Source organism: Galleria mellonella, unplaced genomic scaffold (genome assembly GCF_026898425.1).
Source record: "Galleria mellonella isolate WM207_F2 unplaced genomic scaffold, CSIRO_AGI_GalMel_v1 utg146, whole genome shotgun sequence".
In the NCBI taxonomy this organism is placed as follows: Eukaryota; Metazoa; Arthropoda; class Insecta; order Lepidoptera; family Pyralidae; genus Galleria; species Galleria mellonella.
The window spans coordinates 3,062,571-3,087,625 of NW_026441999.1; the positions used below are offsets into that span (position 1 = coordinate 3,062,571).

General features: G+C 35.8%; 1 protein-coding gene across 2 annotated transcripts in view; it reads right to left on the reverse strand.

Moving 5' to 3' along the window:
- The window catches only part of LOC116412753 (B-cell receptor CD22-like), a 517,626-nt gene that overhangs the window by 351,153 nt on the left and 141,418 nt on the right, over positions 1–25,055 (reverse strand). The gene's annotated exons all lie outside the window — the stretch shown is intronic.

Below are 25,055 nucleotides of genomic sequence, written 5' to 3' on the forward strand. Positions count from 1 at the left end.
GCTGACCAAGGTGGGTTAGAGCGCCAACGCAGCACTAACCAGTACAGTGCTAGGGTATAACAGCACGTAATACTCCTGGTATTACAGACGTTCATAGGCTACAATAACCACTTACCATCAGGTGAGCTGTATGCTTGTTTGCTTGTTTTAAGGTATTGATCTCTTTATACGTCCTACGAAGGAATTCACAAGGGCTGGAACGTTTACTATTTGTTACTGTAAAATCTAACCATTGTTGTGTGTTGTTTACCATGTCGAAGTATTCTGTAAGAATATGGATACAGAGTAATAAATAAATAAAAAAGTCTACCTATGTACCTACTGTGTATTTCATTTATGTATTAATCTCTAATAGAGAGCTATTATGACAAAGAATTTTAAGTAAACAAACAGAATCATGACCAGAAAAATAATAGAGATCAATCAAAAATCTCCTCTTTGGAAGCGGCTTAAAAAGCTCAACTCGTCGCACAAGTGTAACTGTACTCGTATTACCAATTTTCTGGTACTCGGCGTCGCTCTCCAAACCGGAAAGTACTTGGAAGTATCAACGAAGAGTTAAGCACTTATATAAATAGACTGCCAAAATCTTTACAACTTGGCGGAAGCCACCCCTTGGAGAACTTTATATAGGTCAAGCCAAAGCTGGATAAATAAACCCATAAACATAAAGATGACTTATGTCCCGGCTCATACGTCATGGTCTAATAAACATTTATTGGATAAGTTCGATTAGTTTTCCGCATCACAGCCCGTGTAACATCTTGTTTTTCAATTACCCTCATGATAAGAGAAGACAATTAATTTGTTCCAGTGAGACAGATTCGATTATCTGTTTTTTTTATTTTTTTTTATTTAGGTGTTATATTTGGTGTTAAATTCCAGAAATCCATATCACTGGTTAATTGATTAGAATTATTTTGTTTAATTCCGCTATCATTAGTGTGATTACCAACACTCGAAGATTGACCACCAAGAGTATTACTACCAGAAGTTTCACAACCTTCCATATTAGCCATAGAACAAAATGGCAGTCGGAGAGTAAATACTAATATTTATGGAATTGTGGAATTTCTGGTAGTAACAATGGTGGCCAATCATCGAGTATTGGCAATCATAGATACACTAATGGTAGCGGAATTAAACAAAATAATTCTAAACAAATAACTAGTGATTCGATTATTAACAATGTATACTGCTTAGGCTTTTCACCAGAGGGAGACTTTGTACAAAAGTCGATTGCTTGGGTATCTCTGACCCATTCGTGTTTCAACTGTGAAGCAGTTGTGTTTGCATGGCTGTGTTTCGGTTTGAAGGATGGGATATGGCGTGAATTTAAAGGGTACAGAGGAATAACATCTGAGTCCTCAGGAATGGCAACGCATGGGGCGTTCATGGGCGAAACAGTATACTCTGTTATGTCCATGGTACGGCTCATGTCTATAGGCGATGGTTACCACTTTGAGGTGGGTCGTCAGCTTGTTTGCCATTCTAAGTTGTATAAAAAAAGGCTTGGAATATTTCATACGTAGCAAGTGAAATATCATACATCACACTAGCTATGCCACTCCAAATAGGTTGCTACAAATAGCACTAAATGAAATCACTGTTGATTAGATTTATTCGTGAGTCATCGGTTTCGCTCGGTTAGTAGTAAATGAAATTCCAGCAGGGCCATCTTCATCCATTTTGACAATCTCCGTAGCGCAGTAGGAGGCACGTTGCTTTGCGTAATAAGGTCCCAGGTTCAGTTTTCAATTACGCCAATCTAGTGAAGAAACTTTTTCAAATCGGCGCCCAGGTCTGACTTTTCTGGATTGTACTTCAAGATGTTCGAAGTCTGGTTCCTCATAACATGTCAAAGACATTGTGTAATATAAAAGAAATACACTTGAAAACCGATTGTTTCTCGGAGGATTAGTACATACAAAAGTATTCCATACACTGCAATGGGGTTCATTAAAAATCAGGAAGTCTCATATGTGCAAATATAATATATTAAGTACCCAGTTAAATGTGGTCAAATAAATTCTAACTTAATTGCTTAATCCGTTTAAGTAGTAATGAACGACCGGAAACATAGAATCGCAATTCTACATATCAAATTAATGCTAAGTAATCTATTATAAAACCGCATGTAGCCCAGTTGAATTATCGCGATACAAGGATATCCATTGCTAAGTGTTGCCAGATTGGGCATTCTTTTTCGAAATTTTAGGTAAAAATTTTTGCGTCCGCGAAATTTTGGAGAAATGAAATTTGGAGAGATTCGAGTAATTGTTTTATACAGTTTTTAGATTTTGGAAACCTTAAACTAGTACAAAAATTCATAGAATATTACTCATTAATGAGGTGATGAAGTTACGTGTAGAGAAGGGTGTTCTTTTTTGTCGTTCCATTAGGGTGGATGGCTTGTTTGATATAAAAAAAAATTGCTACATACCAAAGTTATTTATTTAATATTTTTACACGGTGTTCTAATATTAACTTATTTAGTTTACACTGCATTTTTAACTTAATTGAAGACCTTTATTGCGACCCGTGGTTCAGGGTACAATGGATTGTGCTCAGAGGAATTGTTCAATATGATGCCCACAGTCACTTTCTAGCATCGTACGACTCGCCATCGACAGGGAGTTCATCCTCATGTCCTACAGCCTCAATGGTCGCGTACTGCGCAGTTTCAGAGATGAACCACCACACTCAGATTTCCACGAACATTCAGGTTGTGGAATGAGCTCCCTGCCGAGGTTTTCCCAAGAGACTACAGCATGGGGTTCTTCAAAAGGGGGGTAAAGAGGTTTCTTCAGGGTCGGCAACGCACGCGTAATACCTCTGGTATTGCAAGTGTTCATAGGCTACGGTAACCACTTATCATCAGGTGGGCCGTATGCTTGTTTGCCACCTCAGTGGTATAAAAAAAAGGGTTTTATCGAGCTCGGATGACAAATCCTACTAGTTAATTGTATTGGCCAGACCGGCGGGCAGAAACCAGATTCGTAGCTGAGCATTAATTTGGCTAGCTAAAATACGACTACCTGATTTAAGGTTTGTATAAGTTTATATAGGCATAATACTGCTGATTTAAATAGAAGTAAATGATATTGCTATTCAGAAATAATATGCCTACATGCTAGGGTTGTAACAGTTAGTGTAGTTGTTACTAAAAATTATCTAAAAATAAAAAAAAAATTAAAAGGTGACTAATTAATGGTAACCCGAACCCCCCCCGCCCGAAAAGTGATTGTCAGGTCAACCTTCACGTGGTCCCCCCTGGGAACCACCGTGCTGAATTCAAAGTTTATAGGCTAACTGATTTGACTTTTCATGCTCACCTATCATCCCTCGCTGATGTTACTGGTATTGGTGCGCAAGCGGAGTTCCCATTCCACTGCCATCCAGTAACACCCCCCCCCCCGCCCCTCCCAATATGATGATATCAATAACATACAAAAATTATAATCAAATTCAATGTCTCGTCGTGCATCAGCCATTGAAGCCAGTTTTGTATGGAGTAAAAGGTTTAATAAATGCCGTGTGACCTCGGCATAGAGTAGGCCAGCCGTTTCTTTCCCGTGGGTGTCTTAAGAGTCGTCTAAGGAAGGGAGAGATGGGCAGCAGTGTCCCTCTTAAATCATCTCTAAAGCTTAACTGCGGTTACCAATCCGCCTGCCAAGCGTGACAATTAATGGCAAAAACCCGCTATGGGGAGGCAGCAGTGGACATTTAAAAGCTGATACGATGACGATGGAGAAAAGATTTAATTGACTTCATCACTATGAAATTTGGAATACACGTTCTGCATGAGATGAAGAAGGATATAAGTTCCTTCTTATCATGGCCAAAAAACATATCCCGGTCACGCGGAAAGTCGCGAAAAAAAGCCATTTTATCTACAAATGATTAAAGTGGAAAATTGAACGTTCGCAATGTAAACACTAGTAGCAAATGATAAACCACAGAAACCAATCGACTCACGTTCGACTAATCAGGCTAATATAGCGGTAATGGCATTGTCCCATTTTGAGTCCGCCACCCATTATTATTCACTATTGTATCAAAGAGCCCTGAAAATTTGATGGCAAAATTCAAATTGTGCGATCATGTTGCTCTTGGCGAGCGGCTTGTTTTAATGATTGCAATAATTAATGCAATATGGGTTTTGTTTTGCGTAGATGATTTGGCGGTTTGATTCCATGTGGAGCTAATTATGAATACACTAGTTTTTATCCGTTCTGGCATAGTATAGGCCAATCTTTTTTATCCCGTGAGTATCGTATGAGGCGACTAAGGGATCTTATGGTCGAGGGATGGGCAGAAGCGTTCCTCTTAAAACATCACCAAAGGCCGAACTGCGATTGCCAATCCACCTGCCAGGCGTGGCAACTACTGTCAACCCCCTCCCCAATTGTAGGGGATATAATGTCAAAAATCATATGTTCAGTAGTGGACAATTAATAGCTGATATGATATGTGGTAGTTTTTGCCCACGACTTCGTCCACGTAACCGCAATAAGTTCACCAACCGAGATAAAAAGTATCCAATGTCCTTCTCCATGCTATATAATACGTAATATATGGTATTCAGATGTGACAGAAATAATATCACCGGTGTGAGTCTTCAACTTTGTCATTTGACTTCGCCCAATAGCCAAATGTCTGGCATGTTCGCCAGGTTCTCTGGAGCCTTGGTTCTGCTTTATTGCCTGTTCAATGCATATAATGTTGAACTGGGGTATGTCATGCCATATGCATTTTGAGAATTGCCTATTAAGCTGCACACTAACGTAGCCGTTGAAAACTGGGACCATAATTCACGCCACCTCATAAGATCCAGAGTGCGATCAAAGAGCTTTTGGGTTCTTTTTGAGCGTTGGGGCTTGCAAAATTTAGTTGCTTGGACAGTTTATTTATTTTTATATTATTTTTTTTACTTTAGTTAACTTTAATAACAAATTATAACCATGACAGTTTTATATATATATTATAGGTAATTATGGTTTTTATACTAGATTACAATTCAAAAACATGTGTACACAACATGATTAACATTTAGACATAACATTTAAATTTCGACAGGTGGAAAATGTATGTTTGTATAGGTAGACATATATATTTAGTAAACATTATATATAATTTACATTAAATGAAATTTATACCATAAAACTATCACTACACAAGTAAAAAAAGACCAGCCATCCTAAACATGAAGTACATTAGTAAATACCAGTAAAAAGTACAAATTCATGCCAAACGGCTCACGCACCCCCGAATGATGACAGTTTCATATTGAATATATCAATGAGTGAATATAACAGAGGGAGACTTTGTACAAAAGTCGATTGCTTGAGTACCTCTGTCCCATTCGTGTTTCAACCGTGAAGCAGTTGTGTTTGCATGGCTGTGTTTCGGTTTGAAGGGTGGGATATGGCGTGAATTTACTGGGAATTTACAGAGGAACAACACCTGAGTCCTCAGGAATGGCAACGCATAGGGGGTATCACGGGCGAAACAGTATACTCTGTTATGTCCATGGTACTGCTCATGTCTATAGGCGACGGTTATCACTTTCCATCAGGTGGGCCATCAGCCATGTTTGCCATTCTAAGTTGTATAAAAAAAATATATCAATGAATTTGTTTCAATGTAAATTATCAATCAAAAGTTTCCACTTGCTTATTGTTGATACCGGTCCGCTGCTTTACAGTTCATCAGGCACTGAAAGCGATTCGACAATTCGAGTTACAAACTCTCAGGATTTTCGATAAGGGCATATGAAGATCGGAGCGTAGATTTCATAAGACGAAATCTTTCAAGCCTAACATCCAGGTTCAATATGCCTTTTACCATTCGGTAACCACTAACGTCATCATTCGGTAACATTACATTATCATTAATTAAAAAAAACAGGGAGGACTGTATGGAGGTCGACTTGATAATTTATGTACATACTAATAATAGCTGACATAATGATCGAGAATTGGACATTAAACCACAGTTATTTACGTCAAATATTTATGTTATTTTCACAAGCTTTCATTTATTAAATTCTGTACTATGATTTTTATTTAATTTAGTTCACAATTACACTGGTGCTGTTTCAAATCTAATTTACCGCGCAACATTCAGAATGGTAAGTCCGTTAGCTACAAATTTTTATTTTCTTTTTCCCCCTTGTTTGTCATTTTAATCAGTATTCTTATTCAATACTAGCGAACCGACCCGGCTTCGCACGAGTAGAAAGAATTTTCGAAAATCAATACTATAATAATATAAATATAATACAAAAAGTTTCGCCATGTGGTCCCGGCATAGAATAGGCCACCCCATCCTTTCCCGTGGCTGTCGTAAAAGACGTCTAAGGAAGGGTGAGGGATGGGCAGCAGCGTCCCTCTTAAAACATCTCTAAAAGCCTAACTGCGGTTGCCAACCCGCCTGCCAAGCGTGGCAATTACTGGCAAAACTCCCTTTATGGGAAAGTCTTATGTTCAGCAGCGGACAGTTAACGACTGAAATAGTAATAAAAATAAAAAAAAAGTTTCAGCCAATTCAAATGATCGGTTATTTTATAGAATTTTATATGTGATTCTTTAGATTGGTATAACTTTTTCATTTAAAAACCGATTGAAATAAAACAAACACTAAACGTTAAGTGGAGCAAACCGCAACGTATTAGTGAAAACCACATTCAAATCGGTTAAGCAGTTTCTGAGATTAGCGTGCACAAACGTACAGACAGACAAAAATTCTAAAAATCATTGTTATTGCTTCTATTGCGTTCATAAAGCCCCCCTGTAATAGTTTTTCTTGTATATCTTCAATATAAAGTTAGCGATAAGTTACTATTTTATTATATACTAGCTGACTCGGTAAACGTTGTTTTACCATATATATTATTTTTAAAACTATACATGAAAATATATCGTACTACAATTATTATATTCGATTGTCATCTTGCAGCCCTATTGCGGCATATAAAAATTGCGATTAAACAATAGTGTTGATCGTAAAAGCGTGGTAATTTGAATTTGTATGTATTTTTCAATCCTAAATCATGATATAATAAAAATAAAAAAATGTCAGAAAAATAAAAAAAAAAATATTTAGGGGTGGATCACCCTTATCAGTGAGGGATATGAAAAATAGATGTTGGCTGATTCTCAGACCTTTCAGATATGCACACAAAATTTCATAAAAATCGATAATGCCGTTTCGGAGGCGTTTGGTAACAAACACCGCGACACGAGAATTTTATATATTAGATATTGACTATAAATGTAAAAGCGAGTTTGTTACCTCTTATTATCTTAACCCTTTGTTATGAAATTTGGTACCTAAGTATTGCATGGGAAGGAAATGGGCATAAGCTATTTTATAGTCATTAAACATACCCGAGTCACGCAAACGAAGTTATAGATTAAAGCAAGTAAAATATAACCAGAATTAAGGAGATAAAATGGAGTATTAAGTACACCATAATTATAGCAAGGAGGCTATTGAAATATCATTTGGTTTTGGTAATGTAAGGACATACGGACGGCGATTACTAAAAAATTCATATGACGCTGAATAATTTTAGTGAAGAATCAACAAACAAACTCCACGATACATTAACTACAAATACAAAACATTACCTACTGTTAAATAGTTCAAAATGATATCATATTTAACTCGTAATGTCTTTAGTAAGTAAATATAGGTTAGTATAAGTTATAAATGAATTTAACCTTCAAGAAAAGAGTATATTTCTTTTTAAAAGGCCGGCAGCACATCTGCAATGCCTTTGGTGTTGTGGGCGATCATGGGCGGAGGAAGTCACTTACCATAAAGTGAACCGCATGCTTGTTTCTAAGTGGTATAAAAAAAAAATCCTATTTTTTAGAATGGCAAACAAGCTGACGGCCCACTTGATGGAAACTGTTGCCATTCCTGAGGACTCAGGTGATATTCCTCTGTACTCAGTAAGTTCACGCCATATCCAACCCTTCAAACCGAAACACAGCCATGCAAACACAACTGCTTTACGGTTGAAACACGAATGGAACAGAGGTACTCAAGCAATCGCCTTTTGTACAAAGTCTGGTAAATTAACGTGATATGTATTCGAGTCAGTACAATTTGTGTATACGACAATGCTGCCATTAGGTATTCATTCTTTCAGAGCTCGCATACGCAAAGAGAGTTGCCACAAATTGATTCGCTTTTAAAAAACAATTTCACGCCCGATGCAACCCACACGACACACTTACAACGTGTACACTGGAGACGGATAATATCTGATATCTATATATTGAGTTTTCCTGGACACTGATGATCACCCATTGTGATATCGCCCATACCAATCGGATATATCCATTACGAGCGGGTTCTTCTATTCTATAGTATATATTGAATGACAGATAGTTAACAAATGTTTTCATTACTATCCAATTTAAGAGCTGCGCTCTTGTCGGTGGAGCTCTTGCCACTCACTAGGATTTTCAGCGAGTCTCTTCACCTCTTGATACGACACGACACCAACTTTTTCCTTGATCTGCTTGATGTAATTATACTTTGGTCTCCTCTTTCCTCTCCTTCCTTCTATCTTACTTTTTATTATAATAAAATGTTCATAACTTCATCGTGTCATATCAAGTGCCCTAATTTTTTTTCACGTCTGATCTTAAATAGTTTTTATAATTCGCCTCTTTCCTTTAACCCTAAGTACTACTACTAAGGACCTCCTCATTACTAATTCAATCTTTCCAGCTAATTTTCACCATCATTTTCCAACACCACATTTCAAAGGCTGTTATTGGGTTAATATATGTTTTAAAGGCTGAAAATGGAATGGTAACCCCGCCTGCGCTAACGGGATACGCTGGCGGAGCACCAGTGAAGGGTGATTGATGAGAATGAAAACAGGCCAGTTGGTCCATTATGATGAATTCATGAGGAATTAACCATGATAGTTTCCAGGGGGAACCGCGAGGAGGTCGACCTGGTTGGGTATATTGCTAGCAATGGGATTCTCAGTCTTCATTACTAACAATCCCTTTCCCCCCTATGTATAGATATTGTAACTTTAATATATAGATATTACTATATATTACCTACCTTTATTGTACATACGTTAGTGAGACGCACTGTTGCCTGCAAGCTTTGATTGATTTAGATCAGCTTTTCCCAAAGTGGGCGATAACGCCCCCTTGTGGGCGTTGCAGGCGTAAAAGGAGGCGGTAAGAGACCCAGAAAAAAATGGGAGCGTTGTGTTGAAGCTTGGTGTGTGATTTGTTGATTTTGAAGTAATAGTGGACGCCAAAAAATAATTCATTCTCAAAGTGGGCAGTAGACAAAATAAGTTTGGGAACCCATGATTTAGATCGTTAAGGACGCGGACCCGTTAGCGCATTAACGTACAGTTTAGTTACTATTATTGATTTAACAGGAGTCTCGATTCTATTTGGATATTTGTTTTTATGGTTATAGCATTACAGCATATATTCATTTGACACTTTAATTCAATGAAAAATATATGGAAATGGAAACTATAAACTATCCCTTAAATAATAAATATTATATAAGCGACCTGTTTACAACGATAATATTATCAGCTTACGGCAAACTCTTAGAAGTGTTTACGAGAGCTCCATAGCGTGATACCTTAGGGCTGTCACGTTAATATTAATTCATTGATATTTATTAACGTCTAACAGTTTAAGCTTGTCTATTGTAAAATACAATAGTAATAGACAAATTAAAGTTGTCACACTACAGAGAAACAGTCAGTAAAATACATTTTAATATGAATAAATGAATTTTTTTCCAGTACATTGTAATACATTAGATACATATGTGGGGATTGCTAGTTATAGGGATGAGCAACCCATTGCTAGCAATAAACCCTATCAAGTCGACCTCTTCGCGGTTCCCCGTGGAAACCATTATGATTGATTTGTTGTTGAATTTATCACAATTGGCTAACTAACCTGCTTCATCACCATTTATCATCCTTAAAAAAAAAATACATTACATAACAGTTTTCTTTGAAAATTTTCTGGACAGGGACTCCCTAATAACCCAACGGTATGAAATATATTATTGACCTATTCTCATACCTACTAAATGTATGTAAAAATATCATAAAAATCGGTCGAGCCGTTTCGGAGGAGTTCGATCACAAACACCATGATACGAGACTTTTATATACATATAAAATAATAAGTTGAAAATATGAAGTTGAAAATATGAAGTTGAAGAAACTCACATCAAAAGGAGATTGCACATAATTTAAGATTGTGCCCCATAAAAAGACCGACTTCAATTGTGACAAATCTACTTACTTTGGTCAAAAATAAACTACTGAACCGATTTCGATAACATTTATATGGGACCAGTTTGTACGTATAATCTTTTCAGATAAAAAATGAATAAAACAAATTTTCCAAATCCGTTTAAAACTTTCGGAGTTATGTGGTAACAAACATAAAAAAATACAACCGAATAGAAAACCTCATTTTTGTAGTCGGTTGAAAAGTCGTCTGCTGGAATAGTAGATGTATCCTAAAAGTACTACAGAGAAGCGGTTAGATACAGATACTAAACATGCCATAGATTAAGCACACTTTCTACATGCTATATATAGCAATATATCTTACGTTAAAATGTTCTTTGTCTAACCTACTTCCAGATATGTTCAGTACGGTCCACAGAGCAAACACATTCCGTTTGAATATCAATGAATCGCTTTATAAAACAGATCCATTCCTGTAACGCTGCACTGTAACCGCATATTGCATTTGGCTGTATATCTTCGTATGTTGTCTATTTTAATTAATGCTTGTTTCGCTGCATGAAACTTTTAATCGCTTTGAAATTGCAGAGTAATTAAACATGTTGCAACTGCACGGCAAATATTAGTGTTCGAAATTTAAATTTGAAAGTTTAGTTCATTATAAGTCTCAAACGCCCGACGCTCTATCTAAAACAATGATCAAATGCTTTTAGATAGAACATCGAGTGTCCAGTAATTTCTGAACACTTCTAATTCGCATCGTTTAAAAAAAGCTATTCCAATCATGGAAAAACATACTGATGAACATCGAGATGTTTCATTCTTAGATTTTACAGATAGAGCGTCTAAAGATTTCATTATATTTGAATTTAGTATGCGGAATCGTGTATTTTAAAGTTGATTTGGTTTGCGAATAAACTTTTTTTAGTTCAAGATTATAAAATTAATTATAGATACACAATGTTATATGCTTCAACATGTCTAAATCTCATTCTATTATTCACTTTAATTAATCATAATTTTAGGGCCAGATCTCAGTTTCTTATAGTCTATGATCAAGTAAAAAATGCAACTAGGATTGTCTATGAATCTCTTTCTTCCATTCGACGCTCGGCCATGCAAGCGTGGTTCTGCCATTTTATTTATTCAGTTATTCAATAAAATTTAAAGATATAATGCATTAAGTTCTTGTTTAATCAGAATACTTGTCAGTGTATTACAAATTATAAATCAAAAAGTGAATTCAGTAAATTTCAGTTTCATTTAACAAGCGATCAAAACCAAGTGTGCCCACGATCAAACATTATTGGCGTGGACAGATACCTACAGATAAAGTAATAATTTTTACATAAAATATAATCCCATTAGAAACATAAAATATAAAAAAAAAATTGCTAAATCTCGCATCGCATATAAGCACTTATAACAACTTTATTACAATATTTATACATCTTTATTTCTATAATAATTATAACGATTTTCCAACGACACGACATCAAAAATCCTCACTATTTTGATTACTAAAGAGTGAACGTAAGAATAAATTATTTTATTAAGAAATATTTTATGAGAAAAATATGCTCACATAATTTCTTTTAAAAGAGATCAAAGTCTTGCAAATAGTAACTATAATTTTTGGTAAGATACAAATTCATTCCTCCTTTCCGCATTCCTTAATTTTTGAGGGTTCCGACTCCCATGTAGAATCACCTTTTTCCAGTGACGTTTTCCACATATGTCTATTTTTGACATCATAGAGGGTATTGTCTAATCAAACACCTAAATATGTGTGGATTTAATTAGTCTATCTTTTAAAACTTTCAGAACAAATTCACTAATACTTCAAAAATAAAAATGTTGAGCTCTTTTTGACGAAGCGTTTATATATTGACATACTCTATCTATCTCTTATTAATCTATCCCTTAATTAAACATAAATCCGGTGTGGCAAGTTTTAATTATGGTGGGTAATGTCACAGAGTAATTAAAATACGATGCCGCTAATAAAGTGTCATTTAAAAAGTTTGTTTAGCTAAGAGCTCTGTCGCATACAGCCATTACTTTCGTGTTAAAATGAGAGGGCAGTTTTATCTCGCTGCGGAAAAATGGGGTGAATCGAAATACATTTTTTTTTTCGAGAGTAATTGACTTCTATCGGCCCAATTTACTAGATGGAGAATTTGTAAAAATATCGACTGCATGGAAACCTTTGCCCAATCTGTGTTAGCAAGTATGCTAGACTGTGTTTGGGTTTGACTCGAACACGTGACTTTTGTAGCATATAATTCAAGATAGCTCATTAGTGGGCTAAGACGTCCTTGGATGAATAATGAATGAAAATGGAATGTTGACCACGCTTGCGCTATTAGTGTAAACTGGCGAGGAACTAGTAAGAGGTGATAGGTGAGAATGGAAGCAAGTTTTTTGGCCCATCGTGATGAATTCACGAGAAATTTACAACTTTCCAACGGGGACTGCGTGGAGATCGCATATTAATAACAGTAGGGTCATTAAACTCGCCAGAGGGAGACTTTGTACAAAAGTCGATTGCATGGGTACCTCTGTCCCATTCGTGTTTCAACCGTGAAGCAGTTGTGTTTGCATGGCTGTGTTTCAGTTTGAAGGGTGGGATATGGCGTGAATTTGCTGGGTACAGAGGAATAACACCTGAGTCCTCAGGAATGGCAACGCCAATGGGGGGTATCATGAGCGAAACAGTATACTCTGTTATCCGTCACCGTGACCGTCAGCTTGTTTGCCATTCTAAGTTGTATAAAAAAATACAAACAATCTCAATATGATGCTCATGTCCACTTTCTACCATCATAAAGCTAGCCATCGATAGGAAGTTCATTCCCATATCTTAAAACCTGAATGGTGGCGTATAGCGCAGTTTTGGAGATGTTTCTTCCCACGACCGCTCAGGCTATGGAATTAACTCTCTCTCCATCGAGGTTTTTCCAAGAAATTTCAGCTGGGATTCTTCTGAAAAGGGACAAAGAGGTCTTCAGGGTCAGCAAACCTGCGAGTAATGCCTCTGGTATTACAAGCGTTGGTAAGTATTTACTACGGTATTAGATGGGCCGTATGCTTGTCACTTCAGTGGTTTAAAAAAAAAACCCCATTGTGTATAGAGTTACCGGTACCATATCGATACTACTAAATATAACCCTATCTTAGCGTTTTCAGTTTCGGGTAAAAATAAAACGCCAAACACGGGTTACTTGCAAACATCTGGACGGGTGATACAAATTGCTAGTACATAGCAGGTGCGATCGAGTGGAGTTGTCCCTACCTAAAGCATATCCATAAAAAAAAAAACAAAGAATAATAAACGGTGGAGTAACCGTACTAAAACTGAAGTTAGTGTACAGTAGGAGTGGATAATATATAGCAATCTCTATATATTTTCGTTAAAATATCTATATTGTACAATAACTTTTAACATATTCGAATAAAGATATCCGACCGATATGGGCGATATTGAAATAGGTCGTGACTTTTTTCCGCCATCAATGTCTAGATTATAGATAGAGTCCGATATATAGATATCGAATCGGTATCCATATTACCCATGGCTAGTGTACAGGATTTTTAATTACCTAATTTTAGCTTAAATTATACATAAATTAGTATAAAGAATAGTTGGATTATAAGTCAATTTAAGGTAAGTATTTCTTCTGTGTATTAGATTACATTCATCCGGCCAGCCGTTTACAAGTACTCCAAATTTTATCTAAAAATTGGAGTGTTTGTAAACAGCTGGTTTGCAGTTTAATAAGGATATCATCATATAACCTTTTTTTGTTTAATTTTTCCAAAAATTCACATCTCCCCTCTTAAGGAGAGATGGCAACTAGCCCCCGGTAGAAGCACAGTCGGCCGGGGTTCAGAGCCCCAGAAAGAGGGAAACCGGTTTACAATGCGGGCAGTATCTAAGAGCACCGCTTTCTGCATCTTTCCCGGGAGTGAGCCGCCTCGGAATCCCAACCGTCTGAGATGTTGTTCCAGACTAGTTGGGATAAGACCGTTATTATTATTATATCAACCGTTAAGTCCACTGGTGAACATAGGTCTTCCTCACAAGGAGAGTTTTGCCAGTAGTTGCTATGCTTGGCAAGTTGGCCGAGGCGAGTTGCTAACCGCAATTAGATTTCGGTGATGTTTTTTGAGGAACCCTATTATTCCTCGATTGTAAAGTTTCCTTAGTCTTCTTTTACGACACCCATGGTAAAGGAAGGGGTGGCCCAATCTATGCCGGGACCACACGGAAAATAAAACCTATAGTATTCTCAAATAAAATGTGGCCAAGTGCGAGTCGAACTTGTGCATCTAGAGTTTACCAGAGCAAGTTATTATATATTTAAAAAAAAAGCATAAAAACTTTTTTGTGATTTAGCTACTAAATTTGAGTACAGTTTACAATACTACAGATTTCTATTTAATATTTATTTCAGCTTGATAACTCCACGTATTCCTGAGAAAAAGGGTCTTGACAGACGGACAGACAGATGGACAAGAAAGTGTCTTATAAGCGTTCCGTTTTTCCCTTTGTGGGCCAGAACCCTAAAAACAAGACAAATGTGGCACTTCATTTACTGAACTCCATCAAATAGTAAAGACAAGTTCCGTTAAATATTACATACATATATACACACATACATCGAAAATATTATTTATTTTTGATTTGCAACTAGTATTAGTTGTAAAACAGATTTTTAACGACTAGATTTCCATAGAGACTACAAGCATGGGATTCTTCTAAAGGATCATAAAAGACTCGATTCCGCGCCATCTAGTATCTGGTATCGTAAATTTTATTAGCGGCCAACCGCCTTAAAGCTACTTTTTGCGGACCACTATAATTGTTTATTAATGCATCATGAAGTTATAAAATTGTTAAGTACATTAATTAATTACCTATTACATGAACTCCATTAGGGTGCTGTAGATTACCCATATAATCATCATAACCAATGATATATATATGATAAAATTTAGTGAAAGATAAACACAATCTAGAAAATATAAATTAAAATTTATCTTTTAATTAATATCCACTCTTCGTTTCGTTTTTAGAACGGAATAACTTTTACAATGTATAAAAAACTTTTAAATTATTAACAGCTTTCAATTTAGTGATGAAAATTGATTCTTTTTCTTTTTTTTTTTTAATATATTTTGGTATTTGTTTGTTTGTAAATTTTTATGGGCACGGTGTGTTGCCTGATCCCATAATGTGGTAACTTATTAGATAATACTAATAATTCTTTTTTTTATTCAACTTAAAGTGGCAAACAAGCTAACGGCCCACCAGATGGAAAGTGGTAACCGTTGCCTATAAACATGAGCAATACCATGGACATAACTTCCATGCGTTGCCATTCCTGAGGACTTAGGTATTATTTCTCTGTACCCTGTAAATTCACTGCTATATCCCACCCTTCAAACCGAAACACAGCCATGCAAACACAACTGCTTCACGGTAGAAACACGATTGGGATGGAGGTACCCAAGCTAACGACTTTTTTACAAATTCTCCTTCTGGTTAAATTAAACTTGTTATTATCACAAGATTCCTTTAATGTCTTGATCTCATTTGATGGCAAGTGAAGATAAAAGATGGAGAGATCGCGACTAAGACATATCTAGTAATTCTATGTCAATGCACTCTGGATAAAATAGGTCCACAATGAAACGAGCCTTTAAGCCGAAACTTCTCAAAGGAGAATGATATTTAAATCATTGCGATAAGAAACACAATGGAATCGCATCAACTTTTCAACAAGTTTGAACTTTGTTTTGCGACGACGAGATGAAAACTTTATTCCGTTATCATTACATTTATAATTATTATAATAATATTAAACCTCAAAATTTTTTCCAAACCAAAAAATTAAGGGTTTCTTAACTAACTTAAAAAAAAAATGAGATTTTCAATTGGGTTGCACATTTTTTGTTTCTTACTGTACTTTTAAACGCAGATATTATCATAACAGCCTTCAACTGTCCACTGCTGAACATATGGGGGTTGTTTTGAGTAGTTGCCTAGCTTGGCAAGCGGGTTGGCAACCGCAGTTAGGATTTGGAGTTGTTTTAAGAGAAAACGGGGATATATGCGTCTATAAATAGACAGCGTTTTGTAATGATTAGTTTTTGCTCCACAAAGATAAACATAGCTACGGTTGCCAAACCTTTTGCCAAGCTAGGCAATTACTGGCAAAGCTTATTAATATGGATAGACCTATGTTCATTAGTGAACAGTTGACGGCCGATATGATGATGACGATGATATCAGGGATGAAATACGAATACGACAGACGAACCCACACTTTTGTATAGTTTTCCAAAAATATTCATGACAATGACAAAGTCCTAAATTATTAATGAATTAACTAGTTTATCGTTGTGTGGTCTCGACAAAGAATAGATCACCCCCTTACTTTCCCGTGGGTGTCGTAAAAATCGACTAAGGGAGGGCGAGGGATGGGCAGCCGCGTCTCTCTTGAAACATCTTAAAGCCTAACTGCGGTTGCCAATCCGTCTGACCAGCGTGACAACTACTGGCCAAACTCGTCTTATGGGAAAAGCTTATGTTCAGCAGTGGACAGTCTAAGTTCAAAGAGTTTATATTAAAACCTATCCGACCATTTCATTAGGGGAATTCACCAAAATTCACCAGTTTTCCGGTTGCATCTTATATATAAGCAAACTTGGCTTTTATCCAGGATACTTATTTGGAAAGCATACAGATAAGCACAATTACTGTACTGAATCAAATTTTATCGCTGCAGTTATTTAGTAATGAACGTTATGGCAGTATAAATTTAATCCATTTTCAACTGACTACAGAATGTAGGAGTGTTGTGGACTCGAAATAATAGGAGCAACACAGTTAGAGCGATCTCCTCGTCTTCGAGCTAAGATACAGTACGTTATCAGGAACTAAACAACGGATTGGTCTGCATAACCCAAAACATTCTGAAAACCTGACGAAAAGACCTGAGCCAATTCAGAGCAGTCAGTTTTTCTCAATTAGCCCAACCACGATCGAAATAGCAACCTCGTCTACACAAAGCAACGTGTTCACTACAGCGCCAAAGACTGTCAAACCTAAACTATACTATCCCGATTTTGAGCAAGCATCGTTAGTAATGAGGACCACCGGTCTTAATACTAATCCTATCAGCCTATCAGATCGCCCTCCACACGGTCTTTCTTGGAAAGTATCGTGGTTAATTCTTGGTGATTTCATTACGATGAACGTAGACCTTTGTAAGGGAGGACCGTGTAAGCAATGCCTATTCTAGAATTGTATGGTGAAATGTACGCAATCCACGGGGTCGCCATCATCATTATCATATCAGCTATTATTTGGCTATTGCTAAACATGGATCTCCTCCATAGACCATCGTATTAAGATAAAAGTAAAAAGAACATACACCAGATTTTAAGTTAGACCTTCAAGAATACAACTGTGAAAATCGCATCTAATTTGATGGAGTAATTTTAGCCTCATGATTTCCTTAGTTTCTAGTGGGATGCCTACTGCTGGGCAAGCAGAAAATCTCTCTCTTTCTCCCTCTTTGTGGGTTAACAGTAGATAAAATAGAATGTTCCAGAAAGAATTCTAACTACTCGTACTTATGGTTCAACGTACGGTACGTTATTAAATTGTTTTTTCAATATATTTTTTGTATTTTTACTAGAACGTTCCCGAAATAATTTCAACCATAAATTTACGAGAACATTTGTGGTGAGTCACCATAATACATAATACAGTGTAGATAATACAGCTATAGGTTTTGGTGCTTGCTACGAACCTCTGAATAATGTATTGCTACTTACATAAATATTGCAAGTAATTCTACATCTATACATAAAGCGTACAACGACAGAGGGTTTTGTTGTTTTTCAATAGACTTTAAAAAAGAAGGTGGTCTAGATTCGATTGTTTTTTTGTTTGTTACCTCAAAACTTTATTCATTAGTACATGTATGTATATAAGGCGGATTTTATGTTAAAAGTATATAAGTTAATTTTAAGCAAATCAGAATACTCGAATGCGGTACATACTGAAATTTAAATATACATAGAAACATGTTACACATAGATATATATATATATATATATATATATATATATATATATATATATATATATATATATATATATATATATATATATATATGAGGGATGAGAAGCAGCGTTCCACACAAACATCACCAAAGCCAATGGGGGTAAGGGATTATTGGTAATGGGGAGGTTAATCCCCATTGCTGTCAATATACCCTATCAGGTCGACCTCCACGCGGTTCCTCCTGGAAACTATCGTGATTAATTTATCGTTGAATTCATAATGGGCTAACTGACCTGCCTTTTCATCTCTCACTGGTGCCCGTATAGTGTATACCGATAGCGCAGGCGGGGTTACCATTCCATCGTCAATCTTAAAAAAAAATTACACCAAAATGGATACAACTTTTATACACTTTTTCGACACATCAGTGTAAACAAATTATTTTATGTTATTCTGTACCAATAATTACACCCAGACAACATTTCAAATTACAAAAAAAAGTTCACCTAATATAATATGCACTGTGTAAATAATTCTCCGTATTTCCGATAAAAACATTTCATTCTATTGTTTAAAACAAATTTTAAAGTAAACTTTATAAAATTCGTTTTACCGGGGAAAAAAATTCATCTGAAATGCATTTACACGAGTACATTACTAGATAAAGTATAAAAGCGAATGGATTTTCACAAGAGGTTAATGGGTTATTTACTTTCCATTACAACGCTAATTTTTAATTAATGGCAACACTGCCCTTTTGCGAGCCGCCATGATAACAATAGAATAGTACGCGAAGTGAGTTTGCGTTTGGTTTTTTCTTTTCAATAGCTTTTATAAAATATTACATTTATTAATGTGAGATTACAGAATAGAATTGTATTAAATCGCATAGAACAAAGACTATTAATTTTTTTTTTTCTATTGATAATTTATGTAACTTTTTTTTGTTGTTGGCAATAAATGTTTTCTTTCTTTCTAATAAAAATTAATGTAATGGTAAAAATGAGCTCGTTTGCGATATTGATATCTCGTATACCAAACGGGTGGTACCAGTGCCTATTTTTTTACTTTTTGCCAATAGTTGTCCCGCTGGAAAACATTGAGATTGATTTATTATTGAATTGTCAGGATGTACCAACTGACCTTTTTTATCCTCACTCATCATGCCTCACTGGTGCCCCGCCAGTGTACACCGATAGCGCAAGCGAGGTTAAAATTTCATTAACATCTATTAAAAAAAATGATAGAGACTTATGTTCAGCAATGAACAATGGATAGGTTGTAATGATGATGATGCTGCTTTTTTACTTCTCTTCTCTTTTCATTTAAGAGTTTCCTCTTGTCGGTGCAACAACATGCATCTTCCTCCAGCCAGTTCTATCCCAGGCCATATCCTTGACCTCTCTATACGACATGACACCTTTTTTTTTAACGAGAGGAAATGCTTCATGCAGACCCACATACCTCGGGGGAGATATGTGGGTACTGCCGGACTCCTACCGGCTAAAACCCCCCGGTGTTCCTCTGCTGCCATCTGTCAGTGCTGCGGGACCTCTTCCGTACGCCGCCGCAGCACCAACGGCATACGACATGACACCTAGTGTTTCTTTTATCTGTCCCAAGTAGTTATTCCTCGTTTACTTCTGCATATCCCGAATTCATTGCCGATTGAGTTGAAGAACTTAACGCTTAGGTTTTACGCCCACGTATTTGATTAAGGTTAAAAGAAAATAAAGCATTGTTCGTGACCATTCATTCAAACATTTCTTTCTTAGGGCTAACATACGTCAAAAAGATAGGCAGCTTTTCCAATATTTCTCGGAGGGGCGATCCGTCAGTATTGATGACGTCATTTGTCTAACTGACCCCTTGGGGGAAGATACGCCGGGTGAATGTATAGTACTTAGGTGTCCAAGTTATAAGCGGAAAGAGTTTAAATAAGGAGAAATAAAAATGTTTAAATACACTTGATTAACTTTTGCAACAATTTTTCAGTTAAAAAAAATTAGATAAAAAAATAAGTACAAATTAAAATTATCTAAATATAAATAAAATTGACATTTTTTATACTTGCATAACCCTTTCAGACCCAAGATTTTTTTTCTTTCAGATTAAATATATTCTCGTGTTTTGGAGCCAAGCCATCATGCCGGCACGCACGAGACTACTGCACCACCTAACCGCTAAAATGATTTCTTATTGGCTGGTTTAGAATCTCACTATCATGTTATTTCAGCTTCGTGCGTAAAAATTCGTGCGCGCGGTTTTAGAATTTTATAAAGTTACAACTCACGCCCGTATCGTTCAGGTCTGAAAGGGATAAAAATACATAATAATAAAGTTATACATTTTTTTCTTTTACAACACAGGGGGTAAACGGGCATGCGGCTCACCTGGTGGTAAGTGACTACCGCCGCCCATGATCACCCACAACACTAACGGCATTGCAGGTGTGCTGCCGGCCTTCTACAAACTAGTACGAGTATAAAAATAAAATAAGCAGTAGTAATATGTTATTTGTTTAAATTTATTGCACGACTCCTAATGCGCGTATCCTAAAGTTGAGCAATATCATTCTCAACCGACTTGAAAAAGAAGGAGATTCTCATTTTGTTGTATTTTTTTATGTTTGCTACCTCATAACTCCGTTAGTTCTAAACCGAATTAAAAATTATTTTTTATCTAAAAGGACATACTTATAGATGGCGCTACCTATAGAAATTTTATCAAAATCTGTTCAGTAGTTATGTTTTTAAATCAAAATAACTGGTTTTATCACAATTGAAATCGATTTATTTTGTGGATCACAATTCTTAATTATGTAATACTAATATTAAGAAGTATTTTTCATGAATCAAAGATGGAATTACCTTCACAACAAAGTAGACTAAGCTAACTATTCATCCTAGGGGGAAAGGGATTGTTAGTAATGAAGACTGAGAATCCCATTGCTAGCAATATACCCAACCACGTCGACCTCCTCGCGGTTCTCCCTGGAAACTATCATGGTTAATTCCTGATGATTTCATCATGATTGGCCAACTGGCCTGTTTTCATTCTCATCTATCACCCTTCACTGGTGCTCCGCAAGCGTATACCGTTAGCGCAGGCGGGGTTACCATACCATTTTCACCCATCAAAAAAAAAATATTCATCCTCATACTATCTCATATCCATCAACTACATATTTCTCTCAAAAATTATACATTAAGGCCATATTATTTTTAGAAAATACTATATACATTTAGATTACGTTTTCTGCTAGATTAGAACTCGCCTTACGTCCATCACTTACGCCAATATCCAGTCAAGAATTTGATATTTATGGAAAAGGAAAAACTGAGTCACTCCAATTCTTTGTCTGCTTTTGAGCAATCCTTTATTTAATGTATTATTCTGTGTACGACTCCGGAATACCGGAATTTCGCTCATCTGTTTGACGTTTGGAACAAACTGAACTGAGGGAGTGGAATGCAAAAAAATAATACGCTTATTGCGTTCCGTTTCACAGAATAATATTTGTAAAAAGGGTTTTAACTTTAACAAAATTAGTTTTTTTTTAATTATTATTATTATTAAATTATAGAGTACACAGACATAACACCTTAGTACTTAGGAATAGCAACGCATGAAAGGTGTCATGGGCAACACAATATACTATGTTGTCTATGGTACTGTTCATGTCTATAGGCGATGGTTATCACTTTCCGTCAAGTAGGTCGTCAGCTTGTTTGTTAATTTAAGTTTTTTTTTTACAACACAGGGGGCCAACGAGCATGCTGCTCACCTGATGGTAAGTGACTACCGCCGCCCATGGTCACCCACAACACCAACGGCATTGCAAGTGTGCTACCGGCCTTTTAAAAAGGAATATGTTCTTTTCTTGAAGGTTATATTGTAAGTTGTATAAAAAAAGCACACCATCCTGAAGAAACACAAATAAAATAAGAGTATTGTCCATGAATGCGATCAACCGAAAAGAAAATGTTTATTCTCAAAGGTTTTTTTTAATGGATGATAATGGAATGGTAATCCCGCCTGCGCTAAGGGTATAAGCTGGCGGGGCACCAGTGAGGAATGATAGGTGAGAAAGAAAAGGCAGGTCAGTATGACGAATTCAACGATAAATTAGTCACGATAGTTTCCAGGCGGAACCGCGTGGAGGTCGACCTGATAGGGTATATTGACAGCAATGGGGATTAACCTCCCCATTACCAATAATCCCTTTCCCCATTTTGGTGTATTATCATCATATCAGCGTTAACTGTTCATTGCTAAACATAGACATAATATGGTCTATAGATGACGGTATCACTTTTTATCAGGAATTCACCACCATTCTTAGTAGCATGAATGTATTAAGTATAAAAAATTCAGTCAAATTAAGAATTCGAAAAATCATTTTTAAGTCAGTTGTAGATAATTAAAGTTTTTTTTTGGAGCTAAAAATGGTAACAAAACTGCTAGGTCCACCTGATGGAAAATGTTTGACGTCGCCCATAGACATGAAGCACCATAGTCCTCAAATACATTGTGTTGTTCATAGCACTATATTGCCTATGTTTTAGGGTTCCGTACCCAAAGGGTAAAACGGGACAATGTGTTTTATAATATCCTAGTTACTGTAGATCCTGGTTTGCAGGAGTTATAGAGGAATATATGGAGAGACAGTCTCGATTTTGGATCTTATTAGAATAGATTTAGAGTTCAATTACGTTAGACCTGAAATCGTTGGTATAAAAACCCTGAACTCACTGTATGGGGGAATTATATATGAGCCACGTTTCGTGTCATACAAACAAACATTAATGACGTCATTTGTACCAATACGCGCCGGTATGAATATTAAACAGTTTTGTAACAAATATTCGAGTATACAGATATAATTTATATACAAATAAACCGTTTTGTTTACCTTTAATATTTTTATTCGGATGAAATGCTCACAATTTTATTTATTTATTTATTACATGTCACATATATGACATATACAGTAGTGGAAAAAATTAAAGAATAGAAAAAGAGTCAAAATTTTTAGCCAGTTATCAAATAACTGTATTTTTGACAAAAGTTTGAAGAAATTGGAGTAAAAAAACATTGATTTAAAGCTTAAAGTTTCTAATTTTGGAATTTAGTACAAAAAAAAAAATCAAGTAACACGCATATCGCACTTATCTTAATCATGAAAATACAATTGTCAAAATTTTTTTCGATCCTTTATTTGGTGTAGGGGACTTGAAAATTTTTCTACCTTATGGATTGGTATTATTTTTTCCAACTTATGACTTATGGATCATTATTTCGCACGTGTCGCAGTTCCGCATTCTGAAAATCGGTTCAAAGAATGTTTTTTTCAAATATTTTAAAACTTTTCTTTTAAGATTCCAAAATTAGAAACTTCAAGCTTTAAATTGCTGTTTTTTTATTTCAATACGACCCTTTTTTGCCAAAAAATTGGACTGTTTTTTTGATACTTTAATTTTTCCCACTAGTGTATAGTGGTTAATTTAAGTCTCATTTAAGTTCTATGAAAACTGATTATTAAGCTTCCCAGTTGGCAATATTTAGATTACAGTTATAAATCTGGATAGTCAACTGAGACTTGACATTCTCTTTAGAATAATTAGCGACTCGTCCCGGCTTCGCACGGGTGCAATGCTAATACTAAATAGCACCGCCGGACCCCCATTACATTACGACATCACATTAGAAGAAACCTCTAAATTTATCAGTGTTTCTCTACAATATTATGCATGTATGTATGTGTATAATATATATTGTTTATATATTCTGTTTATACTACGTAGTGATTATGTAGATACGTGTATAAGCAGTTAGTTCACCCCAAATATTGATATATGGTATTCCGCTTAATTCCTGAAGGCTCATGGTCCTAAGCCGAGTATTTATTAAGCGAGTAGTGAAGAGTTTCTTGATAGATTACCTCGAATTATATTTGCGGTTTAGTTGCTCTCAATACATACGTACTTGAGTACATATAACTGTATTTAATCACTTAATATATAGCTGTTAGAAAATATCTACAAGTTATATCTGTAACATAATATCTTATTAATATAATAAATGTGAAAGCAGACCAGAAGAGAAACTTTGTACAAAAGTCGTCAGATCGTTTCAGAATTCTTAAAATCAATTTCTAAATGACACAGTTCTGAGTTGACAAACGTAAAAAATACAATTGAATTGAGTAGACCGTCTTTTTTTTAAATCGGTTAAAGATTCTAATTAACAAAGCGAATTAGATCCGAGAGGAATCTTCTAATATCCACAGAAATGTTATTCTCCATTGGAATGAAATTAAATGTAATACAAAACAAGCGCTGTCCGAACGATAGAATTTTAATTACAAATGAAATCTTGTAAAGTTTTATAATTCATTTGTTATCATTGGATGAACAGGGATTGTTATTGGAGAAACTTGTTTTTGAAGTAACAACCGCTCTCAAGTTCGCCTACGTTTCAGAGAACCTTCGAGAATCTCACGTGATATTTTTTAGGGACCTTTCTGAAGTATTTCTTTTATTTTACTTTAATAGGGAAAAAAATTTTTTTATACAACTTAGAATGGCAAACAACGGCCCACCTGATGGAAAGTGGTAACCGTCGCCTATAGACATGAGCAGTACCATGGACATAACAGAGTATACTGTTTCGCCCATGATACCCCCCATGCGTTGCCAT